The sequence below is a fragment of the Eumetopias jubatus genome, unplaced genomic scaffold (genome assembly GCF_037043125.1).
Source record: "Eumetopias jubatus isolate StellerSeaLion01/CBP00866 unplaced genomic scaffold, mEumJub1_p1.0 scaffold_17, whole genome shotgun sequence".
Classification (NCBI taxonomy): Eukaryota; Metazoa; Chordata; class Mammalia; order Carnivora; family Otariidae; genus Eumetopias; species Eumetopias jubatus.
Window position 1 is genome coordinate 2,996,202 of NW_028274823.1, and position 17,811 is coordinate 3,014,012.

Sequence of the window (17,811 nt, forward strand, 5' to 3'; positions counted from 1 at the left end):
ATAGAAAGAGAATAATATCATGGGAGCATGTGAGAATTATCCCAGGAATACAAGGCGAGCTTAACATTCAAAAAGCACTAAATATAAATTGTGCTATTAACAGAATAAAAGAAAATTATATGATTGTTTCGACAGTCATCAAAAAAGCACTTGGCAATTTGACAAAATTCAACAGCCACTCATTTTTAAAATCTTGGCAAACCAGGACTAGAAAGGAACACTTTCAATCTACCAAAGATACCCACACACAAACCTAAGCTAAAGTTACACTGAAAGTTGAAAAAGATTGCACGCTCCCCTTTACTATTAAGACTGATGTGATGATGTCTACTCTCCTTATTTATATTCCATATTACACTGGAAGTCCTCACCATTATAATACGGCAAGAAAAAGCAACAAACAGAACAGAGATTAGAAAAGGAGCAGTAATATTATCCATGTGCAGATAACACCACTGTTCACATAGAAAATCCTAAGGAATTTATGAAACAACTATTAGAACTAATAAGGTCACAGAACACAGTTTAAAATACAACAATAGATTGTAATTTTACATCCTAGCAACAAACAATTGGAAAATGAAAGTTTTAGAATTCCTCTTGCAGTAGAATCAAAAAATAAAATACTTAGTAAAAATTCAATAAACACACGCAATACCTGTTCACTAGAAGCCATAAAATGTTACTGAGAGACATTAAATTAGACCTAAATAAATGAAGAGACATCCCACGCTCCTGGCTTTGAAGACTCAATATTGTTAGGATGTCAATTCCCCCAAAATTTCTCTATAAATTTAACACAATCCCAATCAAAAGCACAGCTGGCTTTTATGTAGAAATTCACAAGCTGGTTCCAAAATTTGTATGGAAATGCAAGCTACCTAAAACTGCCAAAACAATTTTAGAAAAGAAGAATAATGTGGAGGACTACAGTCCCTGACTTGAAGACTCACTACAAAGCTACAGTAATCAAGGCAGTGTGACATCGGCATAAAACCCCAACAAATATATCAGTGCAACAGAACAGGCAGCAAAAACAGCAAAACAGATTCAACAAAGGCGCAGAAGCAACGTAACAGAAGAAGGAGTCTTTACAAGAAACTGTGTTGGAACAACTGGATGTCCACAGGAAAACAGAGCCCTTGGCCCTTCTCACGAGATGCGTTCATGTTAGGTGCCGGATTCACTCAGGGAAAGGACGAGTCACTAGAACTAAATATTATGTCCAGAAACCGCAACTATGTTCGTCGGCACTAATGTCTTTAAAAGGAACTGATGCCCAGCAACCACAGCAATGGGATCGCGGCTCTGTGCCGTCGGCAGCGGGAGCACGAGAAGGTGCTTGCTCGGGACTTGCCGAGCCGCGGGCCGTTTCTGTTGCCGTGCCCCTGTGCGGAGCTGCAGACGGTGGGAGGCACCTCCGGCCCCTCCCCTATGGAGGGGAGTCCTCTCCAAGGCCCAGTGAGCCCTGGCCCCTGTCCCACGGATCTCCACGTGGGACATCCGGGGAGGGAAAGGGCCACAGCGGCACAAGGGAGTGAGGACCATGCAGAGGGAAGCATCTTCGACACCCAAAACCGCGGCCACGGGGACACCAGTTGCTACAGCAGGACAGCATCGCGTTCATCACTGACAGGAAATCAACATTCTCATTCTGCAGGTCCATTGACACGAGCCAACAAAACCCCAAATCCCCTTTTCTGCCCCGGGCTTTTTTTTTTTTTTTTTGGCAATTACAGCTGTAAGCCACTATGCTATAAATGACTCTGTTCAGAAGTCTCAGAAATGAAAATGTACTTTGAGGAAAAAGAAGAGGTCCCTAGAAAGATGGACTTAAAATACCCAAATGCAGGTGATATGGTGGGGGTGATGAGCAGACTGACTGTCCCCCATTCCCATTCCCACCTCACATACTTCCAAGGGACTCCAACCCCAGGCCTGGAACTCCTCCTCGGAGCCCACTTTTTTGGTCGTGGTGCTCGGTGTAGGGCTCAGTCAGCCCAGGTCACAGGACAGGTCGATCATGGCCAAGGAGACTCAGTTCCTTGGTCTCTCCAGGGAAATGAGAACAAGAAGGTGAAGTAGCCCTTTCTGCCCCAAGGAGGGAAGGCCACGCCAGAAGCAGAGCTGAGAGTGTGAGCGGGAACTCTGATCCTGGGACTGTCACAGCAGCCTGGCCCCCAGGACTGTCCAGACATGGGAGCCCATACATCTTTTTACTGCTGGGGCTGGCTGGAATTGGGTCATCCGCCCCCCAAGACAGACAATGTGCAAACTGTGGCAGGGAAGCCTGCCCACGGGTATGCAGAGTGACCGCCCAACCGTGGCCCCCTCCTGATTCTGAGCTCCCATACTTGCCCTCTGCAATGGTGGTTTCCCCACAGAAACTTCAAGTCCAAAACCAAACTTGGGTTTCCAGCATCTCCAGGTCCTGTCACCCTCCGTGATGCTCAGCAGATCCATGCATCCACCCTCTTCCCACGTTCCAGAATTAGCTGACGTCATGCCTTGTTTTCACCATGGTCACTGGGAAAGGACCCAATTTTGTCTGAGTCCGTGGGTTGTAGAACCTAGAGCTTTCTGATGTCCTGCTGAGCACGTGCTATTGGAGGCCCAGAGGCCTCCGTGTCTCTGCCCTGTGCAGGATATCACAGCAGAGGCCGGTTTCCTGTTCCAGTTTGACAGCCCCGGCCAGGCACCCAGGAGCCAGCACGCTCTGCACCACAGCAGCTGAGCTCAGAGCCTTGGCTGTCCCATGCCGAGTGCTGAGCTCAGAGCCCGGCACCCGACCGACTGCCCAGAAGCCTTCCCATGCTGCAGACCCGTCAGGTTGAAAGCCAGGGGTGCAAAGCACAGGACCCAAAACACTTCCATCGAGCATTCTAAAAGCCTCATAGGGACACGGCCACACAGGAAGCTCTGCCAAACACCCTGCTCGCCAAAGCGCCTGGGTCTCCCTTCAGGGGCAGGCTGAAGGGCCAGAGGAAATGACCTCACTGCCCTCCTTCCCGTCGCTAATCGGTGGGCACTGAAGGGGTGTCCTGGGGAGATGGCCCTGCCAGAGCCTTGCTTCAGGCAGCTGTCTGTCCCCCGCGGACAGACGGTGGGGTCGCTGGTGGCCTCGGCCTGTCGCTAGCACGGTGAGAAGTGCTGTCAGGCAGGCATCACCAGGCCTCAGGCCTGAACCCTGGTGGGGCACTGGCCTCAGAGGCCTAGCCTTCGAAGAGCCTGCCAAGCTCCCTCTGTTTTTCATTCCCTTCACATCCAGCCAGCACTCCCTGTTGGCAGTGCCGCAGGAAATCTGGGAACAGACTGGGAAGGCGGCCAGCCTTTGTCTCAGACCTGGGCCTCTGAGCCCACCCCGGTGTCCCAGGGAACAGAGCACCGAAGGGTGCCCAGCCTCGCTGGCAGAGCAGAGCACACATCCCCTGGCCGCTCCCTGGCCCTGGGCCCCCCACGTACAGCTAAGTGAGCTAGGCAGTGTGTCCTGTCCCACAGGATATTTATTTGCTTTTAAAAGGTTTTAATCCAGGCTGCTTATATTCCCAGCAATTCATGTGTTAATTTACCAAGCTCTCCCGGGGCGAACTGCATTCCTCTTTAATGAGGTTAAACTCGGAGATTCTCTGAATTTAAATTAGATCCTCTTTCAGGGCAATCAATTCATCCCCGCGTCCAGAGCCCCCCACCCAGGCACCCTCCCCTCTCCCCAGGATGTCTCTGCGGCAGGGAGTGCAAGTAGCCCCCTCTCCACTGGGCAGCTGGGGGGATGTTTTTAAACCCCGCATTCAATCACATCTCCCCACTTCTAAAGCCCTTATCTGGCTGGTTGTTTTCCACAAGGCTCTTCGCTTCCAGAAAGGATTTCCCCTGCCACCGGTTCCCCTCCCAGCTCCCAGGCCTTCCTCCCTGTGGCCACCTTTGCCAGAATCCCCCCTTTTCCTCTGGGAATCCGGCTCATCCTCCAGAGATCAGCCCCAGCAGGATGTCTTCCAAGGGCCTCCAGGCCTGGGCACCAGGCCAGGCCCCACGAGGAGGAAGCTGGACCACCCTCTCTGGCTCTCACCACACTTGGGTGGAGAGATTAATTCTGTACCTGTGGGATTCTAGCTCCTCCCTCCAGGAGGCATCGTGTCTGGGACCTTACCGCCCATCCTGCTCTCCACTGCCAAGGCCCGCCCAATGGATATTGTTCAGTGAAGGAGTGAAAGAAGCCGAAGTGGAACAGCAAAGTCAAGGCCTTGACTGAACAAATGATTTCATAAAATCACCTGAAATCCCAAGCTCCTCCAACAGATGTGTTAATGCACCAGCACCAATCGCAGCACATACAGAACAGAAATTAGGATCCTTGTCTGCATCGTGTTTTATTCACTTAAGGGCACGTCCTAAATAATAGCTAACCCTCATGAGTTCTTCCCTGCTCTGAGCGCTCTGCCTTCATGAACTCATTTAACCCCATGCCACCCTCTGAGCCACGCCGTGTGACCCTCCCACTTCACGGAGGAGGAAGGCGAGCCCGGAGCACCTGGTAATTCACCCAAGGCCACGGGCAGCAAGTGATAGCACGCAGTGTGAGAGCAGGTGCTCAGGCCCCACAGCCACGACTCTTGGCCACCGCCCTCCCCTGCCTCTCGGGGCCAGAGAGGGTCCTTCAAGAACCAGCTCCATCCTCCGAAGGGCTGTGGATCTGTTCTCTGTTAGTGTGGGCGCTAACTTACAACACCCCTGTCCTGCTGAGGGGCATCCAGATTACAGCAAATGAGTAACTTTGTGCATACGTCTATATGCTTTTTTAAATATAAATATTCCCCTAGGATGAATTCCTAGAAACAGGATTATTTGCATTAAAAAACCCCCCTTAAACGCAATGGAAAATGAGAGCTTCCCAGAGCTACATGCAGGTTTTTCTACAGGGAAGTCCCTGAGAGGAGAGTCACTGCTCCAGCCTGACTCAGGGAGGCAGAGCCAACCACGGCATGTGCCACACATCCATCTAGCGGTCTGGCAGGACCTGGGAGATCGGACACAGCCTTACAACCTACATCTCTGTCCAGAGCTCTCCACCTCGGAGGATGCCTCACAATGGAAGGTGTAGGGCACGGTGACCGGAAATGGGGTGCAACCCAATGCTTAGACACTGGCTGGACGTGTGCAAGGACTGGCCCAACCGTGTCAGGGGTTTGCCTTTCCAGCAGCGGTGAGTTACTGTAGAAGAAAGCAGTCTCTATTTGGATCACGAAATTAGTGCCGATGAGCAAACACGCCCCAAAAGGAGAAGGTTGATCCCCAGCCCCTCTTCAAGCATGAGCAAACATATTTCATGGTTATCCCATCCTTATAATTTAAGGTAAATATTAGCCTAATATCTGCGAAAAGAGCTTTAGCTCCATATCCAAATCCATGTTTCCAGTTCTCATCCAGATGCTCTCTAGCTGTTTTTGTTTCTCTGTTCCAAGCTTCACAAGGTGAGCTGGCATCTGTCGGGGAGAGTAGAGCGTGCTCATTATCAGCCATGTATTCATGTGGCTGTTACTTTCAAGTTTGGAGGTCTACTTCAAAAAGGAAATGGGCCCATTAAAGGACAGGAGATTAAACATCTCTTGATGAAATGGAGGCAAGAGCTTGAGCAGAGGTCACAGTGGCCCCGGAAACCCAGATTATGGGGAGTCCCTGGAAAAGCAGGAAGAGCAGCTACAGATGAAGGAAGCTCCTGGGTGGCCTGCACCATTCACGGGGCATACAATCCCATCACAAAACACAGAGGAGGTTTGCGAGGTTGAATGGTGGCCCCAAGAAGATGTGCCCTTGTCCTAACCCCAGAACCCGTGAATGTGACCTTATTTAGAAAAAGGACCTTTGCTGATGGAAAGGATTAAAGATCTCAAGGTGAGATCATCCTGGATTTAGGGTGGGCCTTAGGTCTACGACGAGTGTCCTTATAAGAGACAGAGGAAGAGAGGGCACAGACACACGGAGGAAGACCAGTGAAGACAGAGACAGAGGCTGGGGTGATGCGTCTACAAGCCAAGAAATGCCGAGGATTGCCTGGAACCACCAGAAGCAGAAGAGGCAAGGAAGGGTTCCCCATTGGAGCCTCTGGAGCAAGCACAGCCATGCTGACACCTTGATTTTGGACTTCTGACCTCCAGAATTGTAAGAGAAAACATTTCTGTGGCTTCAGCCCCCTGGATATGTGGTCACTTGTTACAGCAGCCCTGGAAAACCAATACAGGAGGTAGAGCTCTAACATTCCATTTCTGGGAAAATGCTGCAAAAAAATGCCTTTAAATGATTACTCCAATAATGATTCCCTTTGGGACTCTGGAAAACCCAATATATATGGATTTTGTTATTGACTAAAAGATGGGAGTTGCACGGCTCAGTGATTGACCTCTTTCTTCAGAAGCTGACAGTTACAAACAAGGAGCTATTAAATTGAAAACCCCAGGATTTAAAGAAAAAAGCCATGTTTGGCAAAATCCTTTTCCTATCACCTAAAGACCTTGAAGGCTCAAAGGGCAGAGAGTTTTGATTTGGGAAAACAGCTGGGCCCAGGGACCCTGTGGCAGTTGGACTCTGTCTTTGAGATGTCTCTAAGCCAGCTCCTAGCATGGAGATCATTTGAAAATGTGAAGCCTCCTTCCTGAAGAGCAAGGGGGCATGGGGAATGAGTTCTTCTATACCAGGGGATATATTTTTGTTTCAGAGAAAGAAGACATGGTAATGGCACATGAAAGCCACGAGTGGACCAATAGGCATAGCAAGTAAGGATGGAGGACACATAGCAGCGTCATGACCAATCCCATGATCATGAAGCCAGGGGCAGTGTGGTCCATCTGGGTGCCAGGGGTTCCTAGGGTAACAGACACCACACTGAGAAAAGCATTCCTGCGAGTCCTAACTTTTATCTCTGCTGCTCAGTGCATCTACAAAGAGCAAGGACTTCTTTGAACCCTTCAAGGGAATGGAAAACAGAATGTAAAGCAGTTTGAACATGAGCGCCCAAAGGCTCAAGTTCACCAACATCTCTTTAGAAGTCATGTTTTGTTGAATTTGAATGATCTAAAAACAACACTATCTCCCCCTCCATGAAAACAGGCATCTTTCAGATGATAGTCCAAATTATCCATAAAATGAAGGAATCACAAAGAAATATACTTGAGCCCAAACCACTCTTAAGCTTGGTTTCCAAGTAAGAATCCAAAGTGAAAATAATGAAACTCGCTATGATTCTTGGGCAATGGCACATGGTCCCACTCTCTGTGTTTGGGACGGAGAACAATTCTGGGAGTTTTGGTGGAAGGACCGCCAACATCATGAAAAGCCAGGCAAGAATGTGCAAGGGTCCCTCCGCGGCATGTTCACGGGTGGGCTTCCTTCCATTCGGCCACAGTCAGTTCTCATCAAAGTGATTCCTGCTCCCACAGGACTCAGGTAATCATGCTGCATCGACAGCACCCACTCTCCATATTATACATTTTCAAAAAAACATAGATTCTGCTACATTTGCATTTTAAGGTTCCACACACTCTTGCAGATCCAGGTGTGGAGAATGTGGTCCCTGGAATTTTGATTTTATGAGTTCGGTGCTTTTCTCCAGGGGTTCTGCAAAATGGTGCAGCTTTTTCTGTCCACACAAGGATGGGTGGATTTTTTTTGTCAAACACAAAAGACAAGCTCTTGTGAAGAAAAATCATATTTCTTACGAAAGCTCAATGTGATTCCCAAAAGTCTCCTTTGGAAGAAAAAGGTCACATGTGACATGTAATTCTAGATCGTGTGACTGGTTATTTCACCAAATAGGTCAAATTTGCCCATCCAAGAAAGGACCTGTTTTTATTCCATTCTTGGAAAAACCTCTTTGCCGGCTGCTTTCAAGATGGTGTAACAAATTGTTTTAAAGTGATAGAAAACTCTTGAAATCTGGAGGGGGAATCGGAAGTTGGAGAACAGGTATTCGTCATTCGTGGCAGGAGGGAATGAGATGGGAGGCCGAAAAAACGGAAGGAACGCTGGTCTGGTGGGTCGTGGGGAAAGAGCAGTGACATCACCGCTTTGGAAGGGTGGAGGGGAGTCCTGACACTGAATGTCCTCATGGATAAGGAGATCCACATGTGTCCCCTCCTGCAGACCCCTGGGAGGACACTCCACCACGATGGAAGGACTGTCATAGTAAATGGAGAAATGCAGCTCCCACGGCCTGGGAGCGCCTGGTGACCAGGGCCCAGACTCCTCGGGAGGGAGGTCTGGCGTGCACCGTGCAAGCCCTGAAGAAAGCATACATGCCCGCTCAGGACCAGAACCTTCTAGAATGGGCACCAAAGAGAGACAATGAGCTCGTCGTGGCCCTGAGACCAAGTGCAATGCTGGACACTGTCACTGATCCCACCCACCTCCCTCTTCCAAGAAAAAAGGCCGTCTGAAATTCCGCAGTAGCTGCTCCCCCATACATATGGAGAAGTGCATCCAAGACACACAAGGGGGGAAACTACAGCAGTCGTGGTGATGTGCCGATTCTCCTTCCAGAAGGACTTGCCCAGCTGTGCAGACTGAGGTCAGCACCCAGGCTCCAGCTGCCAGCTCCCCTGAGCCTGCCTCAGCTGCAGAGAGCCACCTGCCTGAGGCCCTGCCCATCCAGTTACACGCCAGAGCAAGCTCGCTCTGACTCATGGGAACCAAATGTATACATCTCTCCCCAAATCTGTGGTCAGTGACAGGCACACTGGTAGCCAGAAATCAGCCCCAACGGTATTTACACCATGGGACTTGGCAAATGCCACAATCATGGCTGGCTTTTTTTCCCCAAGCAGTTAAACATTTCCCAGAACAGCCTTCCTGGAGAAGCCAGCATCAGGGCCTGGGTCATGTCAGGCAGAAGCAGGACACCTCTGATGGGTGATACTGCTTCAGTGCTCCCTGCCAGGGAGGCTCAGGTGCAGCCCCACTCCACCCTCTGCCCAAACCTACTTCCCCTTCCAGCACGTTAAACTGTCTTAGCACCTGCATCAGGAGCGCAGGACCCTGCACATGGTACCTCATGGAATGTGCACCGTACTCAAAGTACATCCTCACTGACAGGGTCCAGAGGGTTCATTCTCATCACTGGAAGGATTCCATTTGCAGCTTCTTTTTCAGCCAATCAGCAGACACATATTAAGCAATTTCTATGTGACAGACACTGGGCTGGACACTGTGCATTCCAGACTGGGTCCCACCCACTTGCAACAGGTAACCTTGGGGACTCATGCGGAGGGGCAGGAGGTGCTCTGGCAAACTGTGCAGTTGGCTCCTACTAAATTTGCTTTAAATTAACAGAGCAATCACTTTCCTAATTACATAAAAGTATAAAATGTGTAACGGCGTAAAATATGTTCAGAACATCCAATCTATTAGAAAATGAGATGTAATGTATGCAGCATTAGGAAAACAGACACATTCTGCTTTCGCTTAAAATGGAGTTAATGTTAAATGAAAGTCCGAATTTGTGTATTCATTAACAAACAAAGAATATCAAGCAACTGGCTTTATTTTTTTAAGATTTTATTTATTTATTTGACAGAGACAGAGAGAGAAAGAGAGAGAGAGCACAAGCAGGGGGAGAGGCAGGTAGAGGGAAAGGGAGAAGCAGGCTCCCTACTGAGCATGGAACCCGATGTGGGGCAGATGCTTAACCAACTGAGCCACCCAGGCACCCCATCAAGCAACTGGCTTCAAAAGCAGCACACGTTTCAGCATTTCCTAAGGGCTCACCTGGCCAACCCTGACACACCTACGGAGCCGGCACCATTCTCCCCACCACCTTCCAGCCCAGAAGACCAAGGCTCAGAGGTTGAGGAACCAGCCCAGCATGAGTCAGACAGAGGAAGACGATACTGTACAATATCACTTATATGTAGAACCCTAAAAAGCTGAAATCATAGAAACAGCAAGAAGAATGGTGCTTATCAGGGGCTGGTGGTGGGGAACACTGGTACAAACTTCCAGCTATAAGATGCATAAGCACTGGGGATCTCATGTACAGCATGACGATTATAGTATAAAATATTGTATTATCTACTTGGAAATTGCTAAGAGAGATGTGTTCTCACAATGAAAGAAAATGGTACCTATGTGATGTGACACAGGCATTAGCTGTGGCAATCGTCCTGCGATATGTATGTGTCAATCAATACACTGCCCACCTTAAATTTACACAGTGTTATGTGTCAATTATATCCCAATAAAGCTGGGACATGAACAGGTGTCAGTGTTCAATATCAATTGGCAGCCACTCAGCCTTCGAGACTTAAATGATCAGGATAACTGCGTTAAAAGTAGCCAACACTTGTCATTTTTAAAAATAAACCATCTTGACATTAGGATTCCTATTTTTCCAGGGATGACCCCAAGAGTCAAGCACCCCGATATCTGAGACCCTGAGCACAATTGCATTGCCTGTCACTCTTTGTAAAGACGTGGCAAAACCATGGATTTGGGGGATTTGGGGAAAGCATTTGTATTTCCAAGTATTTCTCTTGGAAACCATCAAGCCCGTATGTCACAGAAATAAAAGTGATTTAAGGCTGTCAATTAGTACCTTCAGGCTTTCTCGAGGAAGCCCCTGAGGGTCAGGGGAGAGATGTCAAGAGAAGGGAGATGCTTCTGCTCAGCAATACATCAGGGTCCAGAGCAAATTGAATCCATAGGCAATTCCAAAATATGGGGTGTTCTTGCAACAGCAGCTATACCGGCAACAAGACCATTAAACTAAAATCAGTTTTCAGAAATACTATTTTGAAAACACTTAGTGGCTGGGAAATTAAAATCCGAACTGTGGCTCTCTCATCAGTTTCATGCATATTCATCCTACTTTTTCTCTGAGTTTGGAAACAATAGAATTCCCCCTGCCCCCAAAAAGGCCTCTTTATTTTGGATATTTCGTCTGAGTAATTTAATGCTAAACTGAAGTTCAAAAACCTTCATTATTCACAAGGTTTTTGTTCTGCTCATTTAAACTCTGAGCAGCTTCCAACTTCGTAACACCTCGCCTTCCGTTTTTAACGGGCAGCTGCTTGCCCAAGAACAAGAAAGTAAAGTCCTGTAACTCTTCAAGCCTGACTTTATGCATTCCCATTTTACATGTCAACATTAAAAATGATCACTTTTAAAAACTAATAGTTAAAGCCAATTACAAATTTGCTATTAAAATCACACTAATTCCACTTTGAAGCATGAAGAACAAAATTAGATTTCATTTTAAAGACAGAGTACACTCACATCCTCTTAGAACTGCACAAACTCATTTACACTGCTCTGTACACAAATCTCCGTTCACTTCCGCTTGGGTTGGATTGCATGAACATTTCAGGTGGAAGGCTTCCCGAGTTCAGAGTCTGATGTGCCCTCTGCCCTCATAAGGAGACAGGACAGAAAGCTGTGACATGGGACACAAAATGGCCCCAATGGTGACCACAAATAAAATAATAATTGCTACTCTTATCACAACAATTACCTCGGGAGAGAACAGTAGCTAATATTGACTTAACCACACTCCTAGAATCTGGCTGTGCATTCTGAATACATGATTTCACACAATCCTTACGACACCTCTATTATACGCATTTAGTACCCTGTTAAATGACAAAATGGAGACTCGGGAGGATAGGTAACTTGCCTGCAGTCACACAGCAAGCAACTGAAAGCCACCCCCCTAACTCCAACGTCCAAAGTGGCAGGTTGATTGATTGATGGCTCTCATTAAGGGTCTCCCTGGATCCTCACCTTTGCCCCATAACTTTGTAGTCTCCTCCATTCCGATTCTGGGCCACGTGACTTGCTCGGACCGCGGGGATAGTAACAAACTTGACATCAGGAAGAAAGGTCACAAAGGGCTCATGTGACCCTCCTCCCTCTCTTGCTTCCCTACAATCACCATGAGCTCAAGGCCACATCAGCCTGAGGATGTGTGGGCTGGTGAACTGGAGGGGCGTGAGCTAGAATCACAGGGGGGCTGGCAGTCCTGGCCAAGGCTGTTTTAGTCCCACCAACCCTCCAGCTGATCACAGACACATGAGCATCCCAACCAAGACCAGCCAAACCTGGCCCAGGGGAAGCAAAATGACCCCATTGACCTGCAGACGCATGAGAAATAACTAGTTTTGTTCAGCTACCACGTTTGGGATGGTTGGTTAGAGAGCAATAGAGCTCCTGCCTGCCACTCTAAACTGCCCCCCAGGGAGCTCTTTTTATGACCTGTGGTCAGCTGAATAATGGTCCCCAAAGATGTCCAGGTCTTATTCTCCAGAACCTGTGAATGTTTCTTCATATGGCAAAAGGGGCTCACCGACATGATTAAGTTAGAGACCTTGAGATGGGGTGATCATCAGGATCATCCAGGTGGGTCATAAATACAATCACCAGGGTCCTTATAAGCGGGAAACTGAGGAGATTTGACACAGAAGAGGGCCAGTTGTCACATGAAGCAAAACACTATGCCGTTGGTTTGGAAGAGGAAGGAAGAGACATGCACCAAGGTCTGTAAGGAGTGCAGTTCTAGAAGCTGGAAAGCATTCTCCCCTAGGGGCTCTGGGGACCGTGAGGCCCTTCCAACACCTTGTTTCAGTCCAGTAAAGCTGATTTCAGACTTCCGACCTCCAGAACTACAAGACAATAAACATGTGCTGCTTTGAGCCACCAAGCCCGTGGTCTTTTGTTACAGCAACCGTAGGAAACTCATACATACATCAACTTTAGGGACACAGAAATACTAACCCTGCTTTTACTGGTGTTGGACTGCATTTCGTGAAACCAGATTTTAAACAGAAGTTTACACACTGCTTTCCAATCTGCGAGGGACTGACCCCAAGGCCTGGACGCTAAGATGAGCACGGGGGGCAAACAGACGTTGTGCAGCTTGAGCCTGTGGACACAGCCAGCCCAGGGCAGAGGCCTCAGGAAGAGTCGGCCACCAAGAGCTGGCCCAGTCCGTGCCACTCAGACATCCTCGGCCAACTTATTTTAAAGAACTTCCATCTCTAAGAATGGAGGGGTCTCTGAAAACCCACAAACCCATTTAAGATAATGATGTAAATTCGTCTGGTGCTGCCTGGTGGAACTTTCTGCCCCGGCGGAAATGTTCTACCTCCGCACCATTCAAAACAGCAGCTGCTCACCACACGTGGCTTTTCATCCCACGAGAGGTAGCCTGTGTGACTGAGGAACTGGGTTTTTATATTTTACTCAATTTTATTAATTTAAGTTTGAATGGTGTGACGGTTAGTTTTATGTATCAACTTGACTGGGCTCTGGGAAGCCCAGATCGCTGGTCAAACACTCCTTCTGGGTGCGTCTGGGAGGGTGTTTCTGCCTGAGATTAACATTCACTTCAGTCACCGAGTCAAGTGACCTGCCCTCATCCATGTGGGCCGCATCATCCAATCTGGTGAGGGCCCGAATAGAATAGAAAGGCAGAGGAAGGATGAATTCGCTCTCTCTTCTAGAGCTGGATGTCCATCTTCTGCCCCCGGACTTCAGTGGTCCTGGTTCTCAGCCTCCCAACTCCGACTGAGTCCCCCCATCAGCTTACAGATGGCAGACCCCGGGACTTCTCAGTCTCCAGAACCATGTGAGCCAATTCCTGGCATAAATCTCTTCTTCTTTGTATCTATACCTACAGAGATAGAGATATATGTATGTTCTACTGGTTCTGTTTCTCTGGAGAAGCCGTACTGATCTAAGTGGCTGCATGTGCCTGGCAGCTAATGGGCAGGGCAGGTTATTCAGCAGAAGAAGTTCAGGCTCACAGAACTGGGGCACTTTTGCCTGGTGCAATCTCCAGCAAGTTGTTGGGGCTGAGCTGATGAGCAGCTCACAGTGGCTCCGCCCCTTACCGCATATGGAGCCACCTTGAAGGATTTCCTTATCCACTGGGAAGAACATCACCTACCTCAAGATCGTTGGGAGGATTACAGATAATCTCCATAAAATTCTAAGCACAGTGCTTAAAAATCAAATACAACAAAATATGGCAGCTACCATGATTATAACCAACTCTCCTTTCTGTGATTCAGAAATCACTGTCTCAGTTCAGGCAACTACAACAAACTACCCCAGACTGGGGGGGCTCATAAATAACAGACATTTATTTCTCACACTCCTGGAGGCTGGAAATCCAAGATCCGGCAGCCAGCATGGTCGGGTTCTGAGGGGCCTTTTCTGGGTTGCTGAGGACCACCTTCTTGCTGTAGCCTCGAATGGCAGAGGGAAGGTAAGGGAGCTTTCTTTTATAAGGACCTTAACCCCATCCATGAGGGCTCCGCCCGCATGACCTAATCACCCCCCAAAGCCCCAGCTGCTACCACCCTCACCTTGGGAATTAGGATTTCCACACAGGAACAGTCCATGGCACCGTCAAGACTTGCAACGCCCCCAGGTAACACTATCGAGTCGAATGTACTGATCAGCACTGCACTATGCTGCAAATACCCAGAGACTCAAAAACCTGTCTTGAGAAACCGGGCACTCCAGCCTTGCTGTGCACTGTCTCTGTTCTGTTTCACTCCGCTCTACTGTGAGGAGAAAGAGCCACTCACACAGCAGAACGGATGGGGAGAACAGAGTACGGCCACACCACCCAGCGTTAAAGGGTAAAGGGCCTGCGTCTGGCGCTCGGGCCATTACTGCACAAGGCCTGGCCATGCCGGCACAGGCTGGGTGCCGCTGCACTGCCTCTGGAGTTCCCTGCTAGAGTCCCGAGGCCATGGCCCGGGCCGCTCCCTCTTCTCATCATTTCTCCTCCCAAACCCTCTGGCCGAGAGGCGTCCTCAACAGAGAGTCCCTCCGGGTCCCTGCCCCGGCGGTGGCACCGCGGGGACCTGCTATGCATCCGCGAGTCGGGCACAGAGGGTATGCTCACCTCTTGCTGACTGCCCTCCAGACGTGTCAGCCTCATGGCGATGGGCATGGCTCCAGAGAAGGCTCCGGCCTCATCGCGCCCCCCGAGAACCAGTAACTACAAGGAGCGTTTGCCTTCCACGGGCATGTTTTATGTCAGACCCCTCGAAGCTCTTTCCTGTCTCTTTAACCGTCCCTGACACCGCGGAGAAGGGCAGCGACGATGCGTCCTCATTCCCCTCTCCGGCTCCGGAGCTCTGAGGACACGTCAGCGCTAACGTCGCCCCAACTCGCAGAGCAGAGTCAATTTCACAGTTACGGGGCAATCCCAATGTTAAAACCAGTAATAGTTATGACGGCAAATAATACTGGGAGCTGGCCATGCGTCAGGCGTGGTGCCACGGGTCACCCTGTCTGTCTCTGACCACAGCACGTGGTGACCTCCATCTGACCGGCGACCTGAGGCTCAGAGAGGCAGTGAGACCAGCCCAAGATCCCAGCGTTGCCAGGGGCTGGAGCCAGGATCCAAACTCCGATCTGTGAACCCACCCAGCCTGTGCTTTCCTTCCCCCATGGCTGTGGCCAAGCAGCAGCCCCTGGTTCTGCCCGCCTTCGGGCAGAAGGCCACTGACCTAGACCAGGACACCAACCAGGAACAGAGCGCTGGTGCCAGCGGGCACTCGGCTCCCCTGGGACCAAGTCGACATGCACGTGCGCCTTGGGAGTTGGCTCTGAGGTTCGGCCCCACAGCCAGAAACTGGGCTCCACCCTCAAGCTTAGTCTTCAGCGACAAATTTCCCTTTCCACCTGGCTTTTTTAAAGATTTCCAGTGTTTCTGCTTATGGGTCACATGCACAAAACCTCAACGTGACCAGCATAGGGCAGGTGATAAAGAAGAAAAGTAAGAAATCCAAGCCCCTCAGCCACGTGGAGGCTGGGGAAGAAGGGAAGGGTGGGCAGCGGTGGGAGACCAGGCGCTGGGAGGTCCTGGCTGAGGGGCCCCACAGCCGCAGCTCCAGTCACACGGTGGCGTAAGTCTGAGGCACGGCGGTCCCCAGATGGCAGCAGCCCTGCCTTGACTCTGAGTCTGGGGGTCAGGGCGACGTCCAACTTGGGGGCTGGTCATGAAGCTGAGTTGTGCCCAAGCAGAGGCCCCGAGGGACACCGGGCAGAGGCCAGCCAGGGAGAAAGCAGAGCCCGTGGGGGAGCGAGGGAGACAGAGGAGGCGCTCACAGGCCAGGAGGCACTCGCGGCGCCAGCCCTGCGTCGCCCCGTCCTTGCACTGGGGGCTGTCCCCTCGCAGGGAAGCTCAGAGAACTAGAAACGGTGTCCGGGGCAGGGTGGCATCAGGCGCCCCACAGCCAGCCCAGGGGCCTGCCAGGGCACTCGGTCTCGGGGGCACAAAGCACGCCCCTTCACCCTTCCCCAGCACCCCGTCTGCTACATGTTGCCTCAGACTACGCATAGTCCTCCTTTCCCTCTTTTGCTCGGCTGAGTCATCCCTAGCCTGTGGTCTAACACTGGCTCCCCCAAGCACTGTCACTCACCTGACAAGCCTGATCCCCCCACGCCCCCACGGCCACGGGGTGGGCCACCGCCACACACCCCACCCCCCGGCCTCCCTGCGTCCGACTCCCATGCCGGGGCCAGGCATTTAATAGGGTGAGAGAGAGGTACACACCGGGGGCAAGCGGAGAGTCACAAATCTACAGATTACTATCCTGGTAAGAAAAAGAAGGGGTTGAGATTTGATAATACAGCGTTCCCCAAACAGTAACCATGACAACCAACAGCACGAGAGGGATTTTATGCCTCCTCCAAGTTTTATGAGGCACACAACACAGCTCTTTTATGGACTCTGGCATTAATTTTGCTCATCATAGGACAGAGCACATGAAACGGCGAAGGGTATTCACCCATGGGGCTTCGCTAAATTCATACACGTTACCCATAAAAGTTTAAGGAAATAATTAGGAAGATTCCCACTTGGGTTGTTTTATTATTTAAAAACTGATAAGACAAGGTATTAAGGTCAAAATATGAGTTGAAACAACAGGAAGGAACAGGAAGAAGAGAAGTGTTGTTGAATTTTAGGCAAAACAGCATATCGACTTGAATATCACATCAGATAATGATAAACACTTGGAAATGTACATGAGGAAGGGAAAAACATTTTGACTTGAGACTCAAAACGCGAGCAGATGGTGATGCGAACTCCGAGTGATCTGTCTGGGGTGCGCTCACTTGGAAACTAAGCCGAAGCCACGCTGTCCCCCCAGCCGGCTCCTTACCTCCCTGCAGCGCTCATTTCCACAAAGTCTTCCCCGGGCCCCAATGAAATCAGCCCACGATGCTGCTGGAACATCAGCTCCTGTCCTGAGAGCCCAATGTTCCGGGTTTTCTGCAAGAAAAAAGGAGCACACAGTGTCACTCCCTGAACTTTGTGCTGTGATAAAGTCACACGCATGCCATCCCACTCTCCTAGCGTGTGGAGAGTAATACGGAGACGTGCACCGTGTCCACAAGCCTGCCCTTCGGCGAGCTCACCACGCGCTGCACATGTAAGGAGTCACTTCCCAGGTACATGGGACTTCTGCTTGGACACAGGAGATCAAACACTCGCTGCTCCCTCTGTTCCTGCCCCGAGCCCATGACAATGACAATAAAATAAAAGGAATAGCCCCACAAGGACAAATACGAGGCAGAAACACCCGCAGAAGGGCGAGGCCAGCAGCACTGAGGGGCTGGAGGGCAGGCTGGCAAGAGCTAACTCACTCTGCAGACTGGAGGAAGCTGAAATCAAAGCCTTTTTGGGGAGGTGAAGGGGTGCAGAGCCAGGAACTCCAGAGAAAGGGAATGGGAAGACCCACTACTCTGAGGAGCACAGGGGGGCCTGCAGAAGGCAGGGGTGTGACGGGCATCCTGAGGAGCAGCCCA

At 50.1% G+C, this 17,811-nt stretch overlaps 1 long non-coding RNA gene across 1 annotated transcript in view; it reads right to left on the reverse strand.

The window, feature by feature from the left end:
* LOC114221847 (uncharacterized) overlaps positions 1-17,811 on the reverse strand; it is a 458,960-nt gene that overhangs the window by 355,915 nt on the left and 85,234 nt on the right. Inside the window, exon 2 of the long non-coding RNA XR_015767110.1 lies at positions 17,166-17,275. This is a non-coding gene — a long non-coding RNA (uncharacterized LOC114221847). The remainder of the gene's footprint in view (positions 1-17,165; positions 17,276-17,811) is intronic.